Source organism: Xiphophorus hellerii, chromosome 3 (assembly GCF_003331165.1).
Source record: "Xiphophorus hellerii strain 12219 chromosome 3, Xiphophorus_hellerii-4.1, whole genome shotgun sequence".
NCBI lineage: Eukaryota > Metazoa > Chordata > Actinopteri > Cyprinodontiformes > Poeciliidae > Xiphophorus > Xiphophorus hellerii.
In genome coordinates, this window is record NC_045674.1 from 28,208,777 (window position 1) to 28,227,277 (window position 18,501).

At 41.2% G+C, this 18,501-nt stretch overlaps 1 protein-coding gene across 4 annotated transcripts in view; it reads right to left on the reverse strand.

Annotated features, from left to right (window-relative positions):
* LOC116716835 (furin-like protease kpc-1) overlaps window positions 1-18,501 on the reverse strand; it is a 228,998-nt gene that overhangs the window by 116,408 nt on the left and 94,089 nt on the right. The gene's annotated exons all lie outside the window — the stretch shown is intronic.

Consider the following 18,501-nt stretch of genomic DNA (forward strand, 5'->3'; position numbering starts at 1 on the left):
TTTCCTGTTTTGTTCGTTCGGTAATGCCTAAGTGCACTTGTCATGTTATTGCGTTTCCACGGAGCCATGAGAGAAGTAGTGCTGTTTCGAGCCATTTGAGCCTACTATGTGGTAGACAGGTTATTAAAATTTTGAATTTTGAGTGCCCCGCTAATTGGTGCAATTAATTTGCCAAAGTGTACAGCTTTTTTTTCTCTCTCTTTTTTTCCCCCTCTCAAATAAGAGTTTTGTCAAGATTCATGTCACACTCCGCACACGACCGTTAGATGAGTGAAACGAACAAAAGGCTTCAAACGATCCAAATTCAAGCCATTCTTTTTCAATTTCTCATTCTTTCTTCTGGCACCTTTCCCACATCTTTTCATCCTTCCTTTCTTTCCACATCACATCTTTTCATCCTTCCTTTCTTTCCACATCAGTTGCCTTTCTCCGGCCCCCCTCCCCAGCCCCAGCCCTCCCCTCCCTCCCTGCCTCCATCTCTGCTGCAGCGGGGCTCCTGTGGTCTCAGCGAGAGACAAACGAATGAGGACCCCAGGAGGGCCGCGCCTGCTCTGCTGCACATCACTCACTCTCTCTGTGTCTCTCAATCACACACACACACACTCATAGGACCGACCCGCCATTGTCCCGTACAGGCACTGCCTCTGGTTGCCATGGTAACCCGGGGAAGGTTTCGCTGTCACGGCCTGATTGCGTCGGAGCTCAGGCAGGATGGAGCGCGGGGTGGGTGCAGCCCTCGTTGGAGCCCGCTACGCCGCGCCGGGTTCATCAGTTACTCTGCAGACACGAGCTCCGACAATTTGATTCTTTTTTTCTTCGTCTACATCTTCCCTACAAAAGATTTTGCCTCAAATACTCTTTGTACCGTGAGTTAGCGGTGTCTGAAGTTCCTAATTTGCTTTTTTATTTGCATTTTAAAGAGAGTTTATGGTTATTTCTTTAAAAAAGTAGAAGTTTCCATAGAATTAAAAGAGGCAGTATTGTGTAAAATCAACTTTTTTTAGCTTTACGTCATGTAATAATGTTATCCCCTCAGCAAAAACATTCTTTCTGATTCTTTCAGGCATGTTTGAGGAATGCTTTGATTTCCCGTGGCAACCATTGAGTTGTGTGAAATACCTGGGTGGACCTAGCTCCGCCTTCGAGGACGAAGCTCCTCCTTGGAGCTGCAGTGTCAAAGCTTCCACCTCACAGCCCACTCAGCTCCTTCAGACTAGCCAGCAGCAATTAGTAAATTGGTGGAGCTGTTCATCTGCTGATCTCATTATAGAAGCTACTTCTCAGTGAAAACGCTGTTAAAGATGGAGTTTCAGAAAGAGCAGGAGTTTTTAAAGAGAGAGAGAGGCCCAATTTTAAGGTATTAAACTAGGAAGCAAAACTCATCTTTCAGGTTTTGTTTTGGCCATAAGGTTATTAAAGGAGGCAGAGAGAAATATAGGATTTGGGGACACAATCTCTGCCAATTATGGTCAATGAAATAGTAGAATAATCAGCTTCACCCAGATGTAAAGACAGTAACTTGTTGCCACGTTTATGCAAAATAACAACTGTCTGAAAATAAAAAAGCAGAAGTGAAAATCTTTCCAACTACACAAAATCCCAAAACAGAAGGAAAAATTGTCCAAAAAACCCCCCAAAAACAGCAAACGTTTACAAAAAGAACCAATCAGAACTTTCGTAACAGAGTCCAACATGCTGCCTCCGGGAGCGGCACAGCTCCAGAACGTTGCCTGTATGATTAGATCGATTTGAGTTGAAACTGGACTGAATTTAATTTCATGCAGATCTTTTTTTTTTTTTTACTGTCTACAGACGGCATCATATAAACAAGCTGAATTGTAATGGAGTTCTTCTTCACTCCACGTGGGACGTTTTCCTCTAAAGAAGCGAACCATTTGAGTTCTCACGGCAGAGATGAGAGACATCACTGGATGCGCATTAATCTGCCTTCTACCACATATGGTAAAAAAATAAAATAAAATTTTGCACATCTATGTTTAAAACATGACTTTTGAAAGTGTTTGGGGGGAATTTAGCTGAGCAGGAAAAGAGCAAGCGAAGTCACTGAAGCAGAAGATAAAAGAAGAAAAGGAAAAAACGCACTTCAACCGCGACAGAGTGCTGATAATGTATTACTGCTGACAAAAGGTAGATATATGAATAGAAGTATTATGTAGACATCTTTTTTTAAAAGGTCTGAAGTAAAAAAGGTAGTAAAATAACCCAAAACTTTAGAGTATCTGTTGGGTTCAACGCTCACAGCTCAGGTTTGTTACTGGTCGGATCTCAAAAGTCCAAACAGCTGGTTTGAACCATTAAATTAGCTGTTAGGATTATTTTTTCTTAAGTCATGTCAAACACTTGCAACTAATGCAACTTCAAAATTGCTCAATAAGCACCTTAGACGGAAACCAACACTTCAGTCTCTACAAATCCTAAAGTTTTCCAAAAAAATAAAAATAAAAATGTTGGTAACAGTGAGTCTGAAATAATTTATTAAATTTCTCCGTGGCCATTTTTCTCAGCGTCTCTCAGAAAGATGTGACTCTAGGTGAAACTTGAACTTCCTGTTTTTGTGCTGGCTTGCAAGTTTGAAGATATTTTAGAGCACTTGCTTCCTATGAGAATACGCATTGGTATTCATGCATTTTTCACCTGGCAAATAATATTTCTCACCGTGAAAGATTGCCACCCTAAACGGACACTTGATATATTTTTGAATTCAGGTTTTGTGGAAAAGGTTCTGCATGTTTGTCGACTTCATTTTGGATAAACTGAGATCAGTTTTCCCATGCTGTATGCCACCTCAGTCTCAATTGAAGTCTTAATAACTTTCCATGCGGGACACAGTACTTCAATAAAAAATAAAAAATAAAAAAATAAATTAAAAAACCAATCAGAATTGTCCCTTAAACTTTATTTTTAAGGAGTTCATCTTTACTCCACGTGAGACGTTTTCCTCCAAAGAAGAGAACCATTTGAGTTTGTAACAACTCAATATTAACCAGCATTTTCATGTTATTCAATAGCTTCAGTTGATTTTTGCATAGAATGTAAATATTTTGATGTCATTTATTTGCATTCAAAGAGTGGAATAAATTATCCCCATGAACAATTCTCTTGATTTATTAACTTATCAATAATCCATCCAAGAAAAAAAACTGCTATATTTACCTATTAGAAATATAAATAACTCTTTTAATGTTGAATTACTGAATGTGTCAAAGGGCTTTTTTGTCTTTGCAAAGATTGTGTATCTTTGTCTTGATTTTGTCCATTATATATTGCACTAAATCTGGTTTCGAGGGTTTTATTCTCTTCACTCTGAGATGGAGAATGTTTGATTATATTCATTAAAAAAATAAAATAAAATTCCTAAATCAACATTTAATAGTAAAGATTCAAACTTAAGCTATACAATAAATGTTAGAGAATGGAGCAGGAAGTGCTTTTATTTTCAGCCAGAAGTTGCGCTTATTTTGTTCTAAAATGATCCAAAGTCACTTAATGCAGCGCTTATTTGGAGATACATCCTTGTGGTCATTATTGTGAAGCTGCTGCTAACATTTAACAGATTGCTACAAGCCATTAACATCCCATAATAATCCACCAACGTTACTGTCTAATAGCCAAACGGATCATTTCCCAGTAAAACATGAGCAGCAGCTGCAGTCTGTAGCTCATATTGGATTCCCTTCACTTTTACTTAGATGAGATCAAAACTGATACAAAGACTCAAGTCCAAGTCTCAAGTAATTAGTGCACAAGTCTGAGTCAAGTCTGAAGTTTTAATTTATTTATTTTACTTAAGTGCTGTCTTGTTTTAGATGAGTTAGAGTGATCAAAATTATTTCGATTTACTAAACGTCACTACGATGAGAGACAGAAATTATTCATTAACATCTTAAAAATCTGACGTTCTCATTCTTTTTCTTATCCTATTCGGTAGCGTTACCTTTGAACTGGGTAACATTTTGGGTTTTCTTCCACAAGTTTCTCCCGATATTTTTGTTGGAGTTCAACACTTTTGAACTCCAACAATTTAGGAGTTAAAACCTGGTGTAACCGAGTCAGGTTTTTAACTAACATAAAACAAGAGAGGTTTGCTTTGACTTACCTTCAGACAGCAAGGGGGGAAAAAAAGGTATATGTGTATTTTCATTTAGAGTATGTAATTCGGCCTTTCACAATACATTTTACTGGACGATAAATTGTCCCAAGAGTTACTGTGATAACCAGTAATACTGTTTTGAGACCATTTTCCAGTGGTATAATAGTAACAGCATCAATAAACTTTAATCTCTAAGAACATTTAACACTGGAACACTGGCGATATTTTTAAATGTCCAAAATAGACAAACAAAACAACCCAAACAATAAATAAAAAGGATACGGATATCTCTGTAAACAAAATGGTCCTTCACATAAAGGGCTAGCTTAGACCAATGAACCACACTTAATGCTTTTGTCAGACTAACTGGGTTTAAGTTACAAATCTGCACAAAACTCTGTCTATAAAATGCTAATGGTCAAGAAAACAACATTTTCCATCAAATAAGAAACGCAATTAAGGCCACAAGTGAATAAGTTCTTTCACAATATGCCATTACATCATCCTCCGACTGCTTCCTGTCTGCTTCTTTGTGGTTTCTGCCACTGGCAAAAAAAAGTGTTTTCTTTGCAGTTTTGGAAGATAAACCAATTTTGATATACAGTCAAAAAATAAAAATAAATGAATAATTATATATATACAGTACAGACCAAAAGTTTGGACACACCTTCTAATTCAATGGGTTTTCTTTATTTTCATGACTAATCACCACTTATTAACCTGACAGGGCACACCTATGAAGTGAAAACCATTTCAGGTGACTACCTCTTGAAGCTCATCAAGAAAATGCAGAGTGTGTGCAAAGTAGTAATCACAGCAAAAGGTTGCTACTTTGAAGAAACTAGAATATAAGGGCTATTTTCAGTTGTTTTACACTTTTTTGTTTAGTGCATATTTCCACATGTGTTATTCATAGTTTTGATGCCTTCAGTGTGAATCTACAATGTCAATAGTCATGAAAATAAAGGAAACTCATTGAATTAAAAAGTGTGTCCAAACTTTTGGTCTGTACTGTATATATATATACATTTCCCAAAAAAATAAAGGGAACACTTAAACAACACAATATAACTCCAAGTAAATCAAACTTCTGTGAAATCAAACTGTCCACTTAGGAAGCAACACTGATTGACAATCAATTTCACCTGCTGTTGTGCAAATGGAATAGACAACAGGTGGAAATTATTGGCAATTAGCAAGACACACTCAATAAAGGAATGGTTCTGCAGTTGGGACCACAGACCACTTCTCAGTACCTATGCTGTCTGGCTGATGTTTTGGTCAGTTTTGAATGTTGGTGGTGCTTTCACACTCGTGGTAGCATGAGACGGACTCCACAACCCACACAAGTGGCTCAGGTAGTGCAGCTCATCCAGGATGGCACATCAATGCGAGCTGTGGCAAGAAGGTTTGCTGTGTCTGTCAGCGTAGTGTCCAGAGGCTGGAGGCGCTACCAGGAGACAGGCCAGTACACCAGGAGACGTGGAGGAGGCCGTAGGAGGGCAACAACCCAGCAGCAGGACCGCTACCTCCGCCTTTGTGCAAGAAGGAACAGGAGGAGCACTGCCAGAGCCCTGCAAAATGACCTCCAGCAGGCCACAAATGTGCATGTGTCTGCACAAACGGTTAGAAACCGACTCCATGAGGATGGTATGAGGGCCCGACGTCCACAGATGGGGGTTGTGCTCACAGCCCAACACCGTGCAGGACGCTTGGCATTTGCCAGAGAACACCAGGATTGGCAAATTCGCCACTGGCGCCTTGTGCTCTTCACAGATGAAAGCAGGTTCACACTGAGCACATGTGACAGACGTGACAGAGTCTGGAGACGCCGTGGAGAGCGGTCTGCTGCCTGCAACATCCTTCAGCATGACCGGTTTGGCAGTGGGTCAGTAATGGTGTGGGGTGGCATTTCTTTGGAGGGCCGCACAGCCCTCCATGTGCTCACCAGAGGTAGCCTGACTGCCATTAGGTAACGAGATGAGATCCTCAGACCCCTTGTGAGACCATATGCTGGTGCGGTTGGCCCTGGGTTCCTCCTAATGCAGGACAATGCTAGACCTCATGTGGCTGGAGTGTGTCAGCAGTTCCTGCAAGATGAAGGCATTGAAGCTATGGACTGGCCAGCCCGTTCCCCAGACCTGAATCCGATTGAGCACATCTGGGACATCATGTCTCGCTCCATCCACCAACGTCACGTTGCACCACAGACTGTCCAGGAGTTGGCGGATGCTTTAGTCCAGGTCTGGGAGGAGATCCCTCAGCAGACCATCCGCCACCTCATCAGGAGCATGCCCAGGCGTTGTAGGGAGGTCATACAGGCACGTGGAGGCCACACACAATACTGAGCCTCAGTTTGACTTGTTTTAAGGACATTACATTAAAGTTGGATCAGCGTGTAGTGTTATTTCACTTTAACTTTGGGTGTGGCTCCAAATCCAGGCCTCCATTAGTTAATAAATTTGATTTCCATTGATGATTTTTGTGTGATTTTGTTGTCAGCACATTCAACTTTGTACAGAACAAAGTATTCAATGAGAATATTTCTTTCATTCAGATCTAGGATGTGTTATTTGAGTGTTCCCTTTATTTTTTTGAGCAGTGTATATATATATATATATATATATACACCTCATCCAAAACTTTTGATTGAAAAATGAGAGTTTTGTTTTCCAAACTGAGTGTTCCCATTCAGCAAATTTATTCTGGAAATGCCAAATTACATAACTATATGGTCAATGGAAGCATGGCTACAGCATTTGGTAGAAAACAATAAAAAAAATGTAAAAAAAAAAAAACAATCACACGAATTAAAATGATCCAAGTTTGTTTTAATTCACTGTGCAATTAATTGATTCATTGCGACAGGCCTATGTGTAAACTGGTCTGGTTTCAATTGTCCATGCTTGAATTAAAAATGAACACAGCTCTGTGGAATAGAGGAGGTGGGGCGGAGGTAAACCTGGACCAACAAGTGCAGCATGACTTGGTTCGACACAGGGTCAAAGTAAGTAAGTGTCAACACAAAGCGATATTTTCAAGGATGGTTCAAGCGGAGAAAATAAAAGAGAAATCCATTGAGCCAGGTGCATTCACTCAGGTAGCAGCACTCTGTCACATAAACACACTCAGACACAGTCCAAGGTCTTCAGAGTGAGAAAGTAAAAAAAGTGGGGGGAAAAAAGCCACATCCCACAGCTAGAAGGAACACTGTAGGCGGTGGAGCCAATGCAAAACCTCCTATGAATACAAATGCTTTGAACCTGGCTGACCCAGCGGAGATTGTGATTGTGCAGGCGTGAGTGTGTGAGGGCACTTGGCTTTTCTGCATGTGTGTGTCTGCGTTCGGCGGCAGCTGCTGCTGCTGCTCTCTATCTCTTTGCTCCGGCAGCGTTCCCGCTGGCCCACGGGGTCAAAAACACACACAAATCAGACATCAAGATGTCGGGGAGCGCAAGGGGGGGAGCGAGGGGGAGCACCGGAGTCGTGCCTAAGCCGATGCGGAGAAAATGAGTCGCCACACCTGATCCTTTACTGTACAATAAAAGAGCAGGAGACAACAGGCTGACTCAGAGACACGGAGGTGAAGAAGAGAGGTTAAGGAGGAGGACGACGTCGGAGGAGGGAGGATGTAAACCGTGTAACACTGATATCAATATTTCCGTAATGAGGCTGCGCGTAGCTGATAATTTTCATATGGAAGTGTGAAAAAGAAGACGGAGCGCGTGTGTGAGGAGAGAGACGAGAGGGTGTGTGTCACCACCCACCGAGGGTGAGACTTCCTGGCCCTGCACCGCGCTCTCATTAATCAGCTCAGTATTTAAAAAAAGGACTGGACACTCGGCTGTAATTACCTGCCTTTGTCAGGAATAGGCGTGTGTGTGTGTGTGTGGTGTGTGTGCGTGTGCGTGCGTGTGTGGGTGTGTGTTTGTGGGTGGGTGTGTGTGTGTGTGTGTGGTGCTTTGAAAAGTGAATGGCAAAGAGACAAATCTTGGGGAGAGGAAGAGTTCGATGACAGATACAAGATAAGGGGCGTAGATGATGGAAAAGCCCAGAGCTGGATGGTGTGTTAAAAAAAAGAAGGAGAAGGAGGAGGAGGAGGAGGAGAGGATATAAAGAGGAAGAGAAGACCAGCTGAGAGACGGGAGGGGAAGGACGGTGAAGACTGCTGGGGAGGAGTGGGAGAAGTGAGAAAATAAAAAGATGGAGATGGAGACACAAACAGAGAGCAGAGGATGTAATGATGCAGGAAAAAGTTGACTTCTAAAGTGGGATATTAGTATTCAAGCAGCAACAGTTGCCCTCCCCTTCCTCCCCACCGTCCTCTCGCCCTGCTGCCCCATCAGCCCCGGCGGTCAGTGCGCGCGTCCTGCGGCGAACTTGAAAAAAAAAAAACAACAACGAAAAAAACACAGGGCTTCAACTTGGAGGGTGAAACGTTTGCTTCGACGGGTTCCGAAGGAAAAAGAGAAAAAAAAAAGCTTCTTTTTTTTTCCCTGTGTGTGGGCCTCGACTCCCCGCTCTCATTTTAACTGTAATTATTTCTGAAATTCATGAGCGAATTGCACTCGCAAGTTGAAACCTTTTCTGTCAATCAGTGAGTAAACACAAGTTGAAATTTCTTGTTATTTAAAACAAGTGTGAATCAGAAGAACAGCGGCAAACGCCCACATGCAGAAACGGTGGTGCAGGAGAGCCGATGTACAATTAAGATATGAGAAGAAAGAAATGGGTTATGCAAACATCTTATGGGTATTTACATTACTAAAAAAAAAAAAAAAAGAAAGAGACAGAGAGAGAGAGAGCTGATGAAAACGCGGTTTCACAGTTCTGGTCTCACTGTCCACTCTAAGTGTCAAGTTTTCAGTTCAGCTATGACTGCCAGAGATGAGGAGGTAGGAGGAGGGAGAAGATTTAGCTGCCAAAGTCCACCTCGCTTTGGACGCTTAAAACGTATTTTTCAGTATTCTAATATGCATATAATGGAATATTTATAAACATTTCCTTTAGCTTAACACCATATTGCACAAGGGAGATATGTAGAGATTCTATAGTGCTCTTCATATTTTCAACTTGTCACATTGGAACCCCATGTTCGACGTATTTCATTGGGATTTTATGTGAAACACCAGAAGAAATCATTGTGCAAATGGTAGTTCTGACAGAAGCCTGCCTTTAAAAAGTATTTTAAAAGTTGCAGTGCATTAGCCTCGCCGTTTCCTTCCGACGCAGTTCAACTCGATTCTCATCTCCCTTCAGTGCTTTGTCTGGGATTTCTCCCATTGAGCTCAATTTCTCTGGATTTTAACTGGGCCGACAATAACATTGATTTTCTGTTATGTTTTAGAATTGCAATCCATCTATAGGTGGTTGTAGTTTGGCGATAGATGTGTTTCCATCACAAATGTGCACAAAACTTTGTCAATATTCCGCTAATGTCGAAAAAACTCAATTTAGCCATTTCTGTGTTTCCCTTAAATAAGAAATGTAATTAACATCACATGAATACGTTTGTGCACGCAGTAAATCACTAAGAAAAGTGCTGCGTCTCGATCCTAAAACTACTTCTTGTTTCGTCTTCTTCGTGGTTTGCGCCAGTGGCAACATCCTGTTCTTGATCATGTGACTCGTGTGATGCGAAAAAAGTGTCCCCATTGCAGTTTTGTGAAATCCCATTAAGATGAAGGATATATTTTAACAATTCTAACGTATACAAGTTCAATTGACACAAATTCTTCCTCTCTTAAGCATCTTATAATCCCCTTCAGCTTCTCAAGAAATCCTTGGAAATGATGCAGACCGAAAAGGCAAACTCTGCTCCGCCTAACAACCTAGGTGTCGTTTAGGTTGAAGTGAACTATGGGACAGTTGGAATGCACATGTGAACGCCAAGCAGACCAGAGACTGCTTCAAAATCAGGACGCAGACTATGGCACAGGGAATTATGGGTAAATACAACCAAAACAAATCTGAGTGTCTAGCGATGGCTCAAGAAATGGCTCGTGGTCTTTTACCAATGACCAAAGAGAAATCTTACCACCATCTGACGCCACTCCATGTTTATTACATTTAGTCAAGAATGAAGTTGCGCTTAATGTCTTCTTCAGAGGTTTTCATGTCTTTCTTTCGGTGCTTCTTGGTGCAGCGCCTCCACACGCCAGGAGACGAACAGATTTTTCAATTGGTCTGTTTGACACAGTGTGAAAGCAAACCAAATCAACAGAAACCAAGTTTGAACAGCGTCTATCAGACTACATAAGGTGTGAAAACACCCTTAAAACGTATCTTTTTGCAAATCTCTGCATGTATAAGTTATTTTTCATACAACTTTTTTTCCCCATCCTCTCTGACATCCTGGTAATCCCTTCTGAATCCACACGCAAGACCCAACTCACGCCGATGATCCTCAGAGCTTCCATTAACCTGTCTGCATGTATGATTTTCTTTTCCGCAGCTTAAACTACTTCCCGACTTCGCCTCTGGCCTCATTCGCCGCTTCCCTCTCATTTGACTAATTATATTCCCCGAGAACACTGTTGACAAATTCATTTGGAAATCCATTAGTCCCGTGGCGTTGTTTAAACAATGTGAACGTTAATGTCCATTGCTCTAATACTCCTGATTCCCATTCTAATAGCCGTCTGATAAATCAGGTTATCCGCGACACCTTCTACACACCGTGAAGAGCGGAAATTAGAGCATTATTAACTATCGGTGGTGCTCTGTCGTGTCCGGGTGTGTTAGGAAAAACGAGGAGAGAAGATGACAGACCTTCGGTAGGGAGGAAGGAAGAGAGAGAGAGAGAGAGGGAAAGGACAAAAATAGAGAGAGAACAAAGACACCAGAGAGAAGGGTGAGTTAAAGAAGACCAGAGGGGGAAACAGAAAGAAATAATAAGGAACATGAAGAGCGACAGGACCAAAGGGTGTTGAATGTAAATGAGGTTAAGTTAAACATTAAAGAGGGAGGATTGAAGACACAAAGTAAAACACGAGGAAGAGAACAAGAAAAGGATCAATCCAAGAAAACACTGAAGGCTTTTTACCTCTTCACTTCCACTTAAGATCTAAACTTTCATTAATTATTTGGAAACTGTTACACCGGTCTGCTCTGAACTTCACTGGTGGGGTCGACACAGATTCCTCTGACATAACTTGAAATTGACAAAAAAAAAGGAAGTAAATAGCCCTCCTTAATAGCAAACACAAATCACAGTTTGCTTTTAACTACTCACTCAGCTGAATATTTCACACAAATAAACAGGCGACAATGTTTTTTAAAAAAAGATGTTCTTAATTGAACGTTTTGTGTCGGCACCTTTAGCAATATCTGTACTTTGTGATGAGATGTCAGCTGTTGCAGGTGGTCTCTTCTTCACTTCTTGAAAGGGCACAAGTCACCCTAGGTTTGGAAGGCGGCGTCTCCGCTCTAGAATTTTTTAGATTTTTTCCTGGACATTTAATAGGATCAAGATCTGGGTTCACGGAATGTCAATTAAAAAAGTAGTTGAAGGTGTTTGGGGTTTTTTTCTTGTAACGTTATGTTTTGGGTCACTGTCTTGCTGGAGAACACAAGAGTTACAGATAAGACTGAACTCTGACACCAGGCCGTATTTTTTCATTCCACAATGTTTTGGTAGTCATCGAGACTCATTCGCTGATTTCTGCAGGCGTTCTTGATTTCCCGCGCAAAAACTCCGAAGCAGCACAAAAAACCCAAACCAGTTCATTCCCCTGTTTCCTGACAGCTACAGTCTCACCTTCTCATTTTGGTTGCAGTATTTCCTTGTTGTCTTAAAATACATTCGCGGTCGTCACTCCGTTGAACTCAAATATTGTCATTTAACCTGCTGGGAAGCATCGCCATTGCGCCAACATAAAATGTGTAGCAATAAAACAAAATTGGTTTACTGACCCAAGGAAGGTGCATAAAGAGTTCAGCCATAAATTAGAAAAAATAAATGAATAAAAGAAAACAAATAGATAAGAAACACACTTCTTTCCCTGTTGATTCTGTCTCACTGAATCATCTATGAGTTATTGTCACCAGAGCTGAAAATGTTACACTTTTAAGAACCTAAAAGTGTGTTTCCTTTTCTTGTTCATTTTTTTTATTAGGATTAATTTATTAGGCTCTCAGTGAAAAGATTAAATACCTGAATTATTATTTATTACCGGAAATAATAAAACCATATAGATGCTAGCGGTCTTGATATCGTCTTCATTTGACTCCTAACTGCTATCGACATTATCAAGCTGACATCATTATTTAAGATGGTCTGAACGATGCTTAAATAATCATCTCAAATCAAGCACCTCAAAGCCCCGGAGTAATTCCACTTCCTTATCTAACAACCGTGTTAAGCACTTATTTTAAATTCTGAAGAAGGGAACGTTATACATGTTTTATTTAATCAAAAGTCGCTCATCTACGACCCGCTCTGACTGGGTCAACCTTATTATCGGAAATAAGCCAATTTCTCCAATTTCCTGACCGCATCTCCGGCTAAAACTTCGCCGCCTCCCGTCTCTCCTGTTCCCTCTGCCCCGGCTTCCTCCTCGCTTCCCTCTGAATGCTCGGCGAGCCTGTCGGTGTCAGTATCCCTCCCCGCCTGCGGAGCCTGGCGGAGAGTGTGGATGAGACACGTCGGCCTGATTAGCCGCATGTTTACCTACCACCATCACTACTCTCATAACCAGAGGGCTTCAAGGGCACCGCCGGAGGATCGGCTCGGCGCACGAACCAACCCACACGGAAGCGCGGCTAATAGACACTCCGTGCTTAGCACTCCTGGTGAAAGTGTCTGATGTGTGTGTGCCATCGTGCCCCTGTTGAGTCGCCCACCATGGCACAGTCCTCTTAATTAAGAGGAGTGTGTGCGTATGTGTGAGTTCTGGGGGCGGAGCAGCTGGCAGGAGGTACTGGGGCCAGAGAACATCTGCAGAAAGGCTACAAACACACACACGCACACGCACCCAGGCATAAGAGATAAGCAGTAATGGCCGCTTATACACACACTGTCACTGCTATGAGCGAACAACACACACTGTGAACACTTGTCAACAATCTAACGGGCAAGAAAAGAAACCTAGACACACACACAGGCAGGACCGGGTTCAACGCTGCCAACGCCGCCGCCGCCACCGCCAAGCCAGTTGGACTGTCACCATGGCAACCCGCGACCGGTCATGTCACCATGGTTTTTGCGAAGACAGGCGACGGAAAAGAGAGTGGGAGATGGGCAGGCGATAAAAAGAGCAAAAGACAAAGAGAGAGAAAGCGAGAGAGAGGGACATTAAAACAGTCCCCACAATGCTCAGCTTTGCTCTTGTTATGAAACAAAAGGGTGAAGAGAAGAGAGAGGAAGAGTCAGAGACGTGTCAGCGTCTGGGAGGAGGTCAGCAGCTCAGAGGGCTTCTGATGCACCGCAGGGCCCTCAGAAATCACCCTCCTTTTTTATTCAATAAGTCACGAGGAGCTGAGAGGCTTTTTTTGTTTTTTTCTTAACAAAAAAAAAACCCACATCTGATATCATCATGATAATAGACGCCAGAGGGGCAGAATAAGGAACGGAGGTTCTGTCCTTGCTGTGGGGCAAAGGTTAAAGTCAGGAGCAAAGGATTAAAGCATCGTATCTGTTGTTTCAAGTTCACCTTATCTCCTACAGCGATCTGTCTCAGACCTTAAAAGGCGTTTTTTCCCCTTCCTTTTTACCTCTATCATAACTTTTTTTTAAGACTCGTTTTATCTATCAAGTTCTAATTATCTGTGAAATTAAAAAGCAGTTTGGTTGATGAGCTTTAAGAAACTTAAATTTAATGCGATCTGAGCACGAACATGGAAACTTTGAGGAGAGGTCAGCGTTAGTTTTGGAAAAACAAAATTCTCAGTTACTCAAAATATAGTAATCTGTGTATGACTGTGAGTTTTTGTAGTAGATATCGTATCAGTAATGGAAAAAATAAAACATACATTGACACTATAACCTAATCAATGGCAGCAGGGGTCAAATGTGCAACAACGCCCCAGTAGTACTGCATCAAAACACTGAGGTTGAAAGATTTCTCTACATCAGGGCGAAACTGAGAGCTTCTTTATGATTACTGAGTAATACGAAGGTCTACCAGGTTGACACAGTTTACTTCTAATAATATAACTTATTGATTAATACTTTATCTGTTTTTGGAGCACCACCCAAAAGTGGTGCTCCAAAAACCTCCAAAAAGGTGGTGGTCTTCGGGGGGCAACCTGTTTATGGCACAAAACCATAATTTTCAATTTTTTGTTTAATCTTTCAGTGTCCATGAGGAAGTTCTGCTGACCTTGAGGATTCAGACAGCAGGGAGCGTTAGGAGAAATATCATTAGCTGTGATATTTCGAGAGCTAACGCATCAAAAACTATTTCTAAGCATGTTGGGTCAAGGAGGGCGCTCTGGATGTTGTTTGACCCTGCGCCTAAGCAAGTAAGTAAGTGTAACTTCACCCGTTTTTAGCTTTTGTTGAGCATCTTCCAGCTCCATTTTGTCACTTGTTGTAACTGTGGGGTGAGTCGAGTTCAAATCATCTGAAGTGTGATTGATAGGAGCGGAGACGCACGCACGTGCAGCACGCTGCTCTCGTTGCAGTCTGATTAACTGTTGCACCGTACTTACTTTATTTCCTCAACAGGTTAAACTGTCCACTCCTCTATTTATGCTACAATAAGTAGATTAACACGATTCGGTTTTCTTTCACTGCGCTGTAGGTGCTGCAAGCTTACAAAACGCACCGCAGATTCAAGAGCCCAGATCGTTGTGGTCCAACCCGACCCGGTCAGATCTGAACTCTACCAATAAGATCAAAGATTCTCCACCAAAGCCAATAGTGGGCATGAAGGTCCTTCTTACATATTCATTCAGTGCTTCTTGCCAAATCCACCTACAGAGTTTGCTGCAAAAAACAAAAGCTAAATCTAAGCAAATGGGAATACAAATGGAGCACCAATCTGCTAAATGTATTCATATTTAGTTTGATTTGTGAGATTATGCTAAAAAGGTAACACCAAAAAAAAAAAAAAGCACCTCAGTTTGATCATCTTAGTCTCAACCCTTCCACTTCTTTGTGTCTCTGGCACTTAAACACAAGCCGATGAGATTTGTTTTTTTGTTTTTTTATGGCTTCGTCCATATGTGTTAGAGAGATGTAGTGTGACATGCGATGTATGCATATTGGTTAATCGATATTTGTGCAGCTTGGCCTTCTCTATACTGTATTGATCTGCAGCCGGAGCCTAGAGTGTACGTGCTTGACTCCTGACCCCTACGGCGCCATAAAGTCAGGATATAATAAACCAACATGTCAGTGTGTCCGCACCGGAGGAGGAAAATAAAATAAACCACAGGTACTGCTTACTTTTTATTATGGTCAAATGTTCAGATAGGTCGATTTCAGAATATTTTATAGACACTGGGAGTGACTATCAAGATATTTATAAGCAAAACAACAGCATAGAGGTGACAACTTGCAACCTGAGGCGCTTTAATGAAAGCGGCACTTAACAAGGTGAGAGTTTATTTTTACACAGCTATCGGTCTCATAACAAATATTTGGCAAAATAATAGAATCTTGCCAAACTATATGAGTAACACGTCTGACTAAACTGAATTCAATTCAAAATCTTTGAATTGAGAAAACAACCGTCTTGACAGACGCTTGGCATGCATTTAACTTTAGCACTGCAATATCATTGGTTGAAATCAGTTCTGTCGTACCCAACGTGACAGATGCTGTGAATTTTATGTACATTTTGTTATGATTTTCTTCTCTAGAAACTTTAAAACAGCACAGATTTGGTGTCTAAAAGCTAAATCATAAGGCCAGGGAGACACACAAAAAAGATTATGTCAACAAATCAGAAAAGGATAAAAAATACATATATATATATCGTTAGCACTGCAAAGCTGTCACTGTAAGAAAAGGCGGAAATGTGGCTTTCAATTCAACAGGAGAAAGACTTTCCACCTTGAAAATGTCAATAATATTCCAATTTTTAATCTTAAGCTTAAACTGAACACAGCATAATGTTGGAAAATACTCAAATAATGAGAGTTCCGAATACATAACCTTTTAGAAAAAATGAAGTGTTTTTGAATTGAATGATAGACTATTTTCTTGCAGAGTTTTGCCGAAGAAGTAAATGTACTCCAGAGTTAACATTTTTGTTTCTTCTTTTTTCACCTTGCATGAAACAGATTTACAGCGAAAATGTGAACTGAATGGTATATTATGATATAAAAGCAGGATTAAAATTTGTATTTTCTTTAGCAACAAAATTGTGCTGTTTAACAATGAGTTTTTAAACTCCTCTATGCTGCTGTAATCGTGCTGTTTGCATTTCTTTCTTTCTTTGGCGTGTGGTGATGGCAACGCCTTCAGCTGCCAACATCCACAACATGTGATTGAATATATCTTTAACTTTTCCATATAAGGACACGGCAAACATGATAAGGAACTCCATGTGTGACAGTAAACTAAAGCTAAATCTCTAAGTTCTTCTTCCTCCACTTTCCTTCAATTTAGTATTGATAAAAAACACTTTATTTTCCGTTTGTCCCACAAATCTGCCACCTCCACTTCCGGAATAACTCTGCGTGTTTCCCGATTATTTCAATTTCAAGCGAGTTTCTTCTCTCCACAGTCATGTACCAGCGGAAGGAGCAACAGGAAGCGATATGTAGCAGGGGGAAACGCTAAAACAAAAGTGAAATACTAACGACCAACACAGAAAATGTACGCGCCTTCCTTAAACGTGCGTAGAAATTCCCCCGCAGAAGGAAATCGGCTTTGTTGCTCCAACTGAAGCAGCACGAAATAAATCTGAGATGGTTAATTTAGGGACTCTTCCGCTGAACACTGTAATAAGGGACGTAATTATTGTGCGCACATGCATGTTTGCGTACGTGAGTAAAGCGGTAATGACAGCACATTCTGGTTCAAGCCAAACTCGGCGTTAATGATGGACCGAGATCGGCTTGAGCTGTGGGATCAAATGCGCCGTCTGCTGAATAATGGAACACACGGGGAACGACGGCGGTCCCATACGGACCACAGACGGAAGCCTAATGTATAGCAGATACACCAAGTGTGCCTGCAATAAGAGGAGGAATCACTGCCACGTCTATACACTATCTAGGCTATATGTGTGTGTAGGTGTGTGTGGGTGTGTGTGTGTGTGTGTTCAGATTACAGGTTGGTATGGGTGTGACACACTTGTGTGTTGTGTTTATGATCATGTCAGCAATGTGTGTCACTCATCAATAATGTAAAACACTTGGTTCCCCCCCTCCTTTAAAGTGACACTCCCGTGTTCCACATAATTAACTCTCTCTCTCTCCCTCTATCAACTGTGCGCCCCACACACACCCGCGCACGCACACACACGGCGGAAACACAGCTGAAGGAACAGCACAATAACCTACAAATATAAATGGGCTCAACATTTAAAAAATACCCAGAAAAATCCAACGAGAAGTCCTGGTCCAGAAATGGCTTTGATATAGAGCGAAATCTCAAGAGCATTTTCAATTTTATCTCTTCTTTAATGAAATAAGTCCCCAGCTTAAACAAACAGAAACACAAATTAATCCAGAAATGTACATACGCTGCACACACGTTGTATGTAAATGTCACAAAACCTTTATTTCTCCGTCTTGACATTAAATCAGACTAAATGTTTCCTTCTGTTTTTCCCTGTGTGGATTGTTCTACATCCTAAATGCCAGACTAATGAGAAATAAAATTTTCTTTAAGAGAATCTTTTTATGACTTTCTTCTGCATCACATGTTTACACACATTCCTTCAGTATTTGGTAGAATTACCCTGAAACATTTCATGTCTCCTTCCATAAGCGTTCCCCCCTGACAGGACGAGTGGAGCCGAGTCAGGTGTGTGGGTCGCATGCAAATTTTCTATTGGTTTTTCAATAAGGGCTCAACGATGACTTTATAATCCTGAAAGTAATTGTTTCTTCCTCTCTGAGTGACCTTTCAGTCCATAATAATTGTTATCAATCAATCAATCAATCAATCAATCAAATTTTATTTGTATAGCACATTTCAGCAGCAAGGCATTTCAAAGTGCTTTACATCATATCAAACACAGAAACACAATGCAACATAGAATCAACAATCAAAACATGACATTAAGTCAGGTTCCATTAATAAATTTGTAATTGATTATGTTTCGAATACAATCCTTTTAGTCGAGTTTGCATCCATAAAAGGCTTACCTGTTACACTCCTACTGTGTTATATGGAACAAAATACCTGTTGCTATTTTTATTCCCACTCACAATCACACAGTTTAAAACGATGCAGACAGCATATTAATGGGCTCCTGGCACAAGGCTCT